Here is a 3,192-nt window from a genome sequence, read left to right as displayed (position 1 = left end):
GCTCCCCTTCCAATTCTTTCTGATCTGATTTATTTGCATATTTTTTTCTTTTTTCTTGTGAGTCTTGCCAGCAATTTGTCTATCTTGTTTATTCTTTAAAAACAAAACAAAACAAAAAAGAAAACAGCTCCTGTTCTCATTAACTCTTAATATTGTTTTCTTTGTTTCTACACTGTTGATTTCTGCTCTGATTTTTTTTCAAACTTTATTGACAAAAATATGAAACGCTTCACGAATTTGCATGTCATCCTTGTGCAGGGGCCATGCTAATCTTCTCTGTATCGTTCCAATTTTAGTATATGTGCTGCCGAAGCGAGCACTCTGCTCTGATTTTTATTATTTCTTTTCTTGTTGTGTTTTGTTTCCTATGTTGTTGGTTTTCCAGATACTAAAGGTGTCCCTTTATATTGTTGATTTTGTCTTTTCCTATTTTTCTAATGTAGGCCTGTATTGCTATGAGTTCCCCCAACTACTACTTTTGCTGTGTCCGATAGATTTTCGCAATTTGTTTCTTCATGATTATTTGTCTCAAGGAATCTCTTTATTTCTTGCTTGATTTCCAATTCGATCCAGCTGCTGTTGAGAAGCATGTTGTTTAGTCTCCAGCTGTTAGATTTTCTTCACGTGTTCTTTTACAGTCAATCTTCATCTCTGTGTGATAGGATGCTTGGTATAATTCTTATATTTCTGACTTTATGTAATTAAGACCTTTGTCCTAATATATGGTCTATTCCAGCAAATGTTCCATGTGTACTTAAGAACAATGTGTATTCAGATTTTTGAGGATTAAAGGCCCTGTATAGATCCATTATTCCTAGTACTTCTAGTTTCTCTTTAAGGTCTATTACACCTTTACTAGTTTTCTGCTCAGTTGATCTGTCTAGTACTGATCATAGTGTGTTGAATTCTCCTACGATTATCATGTTTTCATTCATATTTATCAAAGTTTGTGAGCAAAAGCCTTATTTTTTACTGGCTTTATATTTGGTACATAAATGTGATGATAGTTAGTACTTCTTGGTGTATTTTCCCCTGATCAATAAGTATTGCTGATCTTTGTTTCTAAGTACTTTCTTGAGGTTGAATGCAATTTGGTCTGATATAAATATATAGCTATCCCAGCGTTTTTTGTTTTCCAGTGGCTTGTATAATTTTTCTATACTTTTACTCTGTGCCTGTGTCTATCCTGAACTTTTTTAATAATATAATTTTTATTTTAATCATGTGTTTCCTGCAGGCAGCAGATGTCTGAATTTTGTTACCTGATCCACTGTATGTCTTTAAAAAATATGGGGTATTTTTATTTTTATTTTATTTAAACAACTTTATTACATACATGATTGTGTTTGGGTTTCAGTCATGTAAAGAACACCACCCATCACCAGTGCAACATTCCCATCACCAATTTCCCAAATCTCCCTCCTCCCCACCCAAACCCCACCTATACTCTAGACAGGCTTTCTATTTCCCTCATACATTCTCATTATTAGGATAGTTCAAAACGTAGTTATTTCTCTAACTAAACTCATCAAATATGGGGTATTTTTAACCCCACACACTGTGCTCAGGGCTTTCTCCAGGATTTGTGCTTAGGGATCACACCTACTAGTATTGGGGAGACCATCTTGATACTGGGGATCCAAGATTGCGTTGCATTCAACCCAAGATGCTTGGATCGAACCCTAGTTGATCGCATGCAAAACAAGCACCATATTCATTGTACTATCTCTCCAACCCGAAGTATTGTACCCCTGATTTTTTACAGGAGTAAATAGAGTGAGGGCCTACTTTCCTTTTCAAATGGATAAATTCATTCTTCACTCACCAGTCATGAGTTTTGCCGATATTTAGGTTGCCAGATAGTCATGGAATTTAGCCTTTCTCCTGATTAGCATATATCTGACCAAAGTTTGAAAGAAAACCGCTGCTATTTTCTGCCCACCTGGGTCCTATTATCATATTGTTGTCATTAATATCAACAAGTCTGATGTCCTATGGCATGATAAATGTCCCTGTGGAATAAATTAAACACAATATGGAGAATTAACAACATCCCTGAAGCTAGATAGTAAATGCTTTGTGATGTACCTACCAGGTGAGATATTTCATTTTTTTCCCTCTGCTTATTAGTGTGTGGGGAGAAATATTTTCTAGCACTATAGCTGAATACCAGGTGTGAGAAATTATATTGATTTGTTCCAGAAAATTTACTTGTCTAAATTGCAGCTGCAGTTGGTGCCACCACATGATTAAGCCTAAAATAATTTGTTGTTGTGTTTCAAGATGACTTTGTATTGTGTACTGGTCAAACCATTATTTAAATGAATATAAAATATATTTATATAGTTTAAGCATTTGATGGTGATTTGCTTAATAACTTTGATTTCCCTAGACTATTTATATTTAGGGAGGTCTAGAAATTTTTTTCATGGCATCTTCCCGTAATTCAGGCAATCAGTATAGGTATTCTATTTGTTTCTAAGTATGTTTATGTTTATTCTAAGTACATATTATAACTGTGTAGTAGATGCTGATATATTTAGAAGTAATCACAATCCCCCATATTAACTAAACTTAGAAATTTCTTCGATATTCACATCTAATGGTTCTCAGTATCTGAATAATCTTAGATAATATTTTATCTGAGAACTATAACAAGATATCTTTAAAATATGAGTAGTTGTTTTTACAAAGTATGTGTCCAAGTGTTTATTTTTATATCACAGAGGATTTAAGCAAAGATTGCCTTGAGTAATTTTATTTATGAAAGTCATTTTATTTATAAGTATTTAATTCAAATTTTATTATTTTACTATCTTGTGATATCTGATTTTTTTTGGTTTTTCGGCCACACCCGTTTGATGCTCAGGGGTTACTCCTGGCTAAGCACTCAGAAATTGCCCCTGGCTTGGGGGGACCATATGGGACCCCGGGGTATTGAACTGCCGTCCTTCCTTGGCTAGCGCTCGCAAGGCAGACACCTTACCTCTAGTGCCACCTCATTGGCCCCGTAGTATCTAATTTTAATGAAAGATGGTAACTAACCACTTTGATGGAATATTTTGTCACATTAGAATTTTTCTGAATTTTTAAAGTCAAATGAGAGGTGGACATCTCATTATGTCACTCCAAAGTTAGATTTCTTCACCCAAATATTTTTCAGGGTAAAATGTATATTATTAAAATATTTGT

At 34.3% G+C, this 3,192-nt stretch overlaps 1 non-coding gene across 1 annotated transcript; it reads right to left on the bottom strand.

Annotated features, from left to right (window-relative positions):
• Nucleotides 1–213: 213 nt before the first annotated feature.
• Nucleotides 214–320, bottom strand: LOC126000103 (U6 spliceosomal RNA). Its single transcript, XR_007492469.1, has one exon. It is a non-coding gene; the product is annotated as a U6 spliceosomal RNA (small nuclear RNA).
• Nucleotides 321–3,192: the final 2,872 nt, after the last annotated feature.

Source organism: Suncus etruscus, chromosome X (assembly GCF_024139225.1).
Source record: "Suncus etruscus isolate mSunEtr1 chromosome X, mSunEtr1.pri.cur, whole genome shotgun sequence".
NCBI classification, from domain to species: domain Eukaryota; kingdom Metazoa; phylum Chordata; class Mammalia; order Eulipotyphla; family Soricidae; genus Suncus; species Suncus etruscus.
The sequence above is the reverse complement of the archived record's forward strand: the minus strand, read 5'-3'. Positions and strand labels throughout refer to the sequence as shown.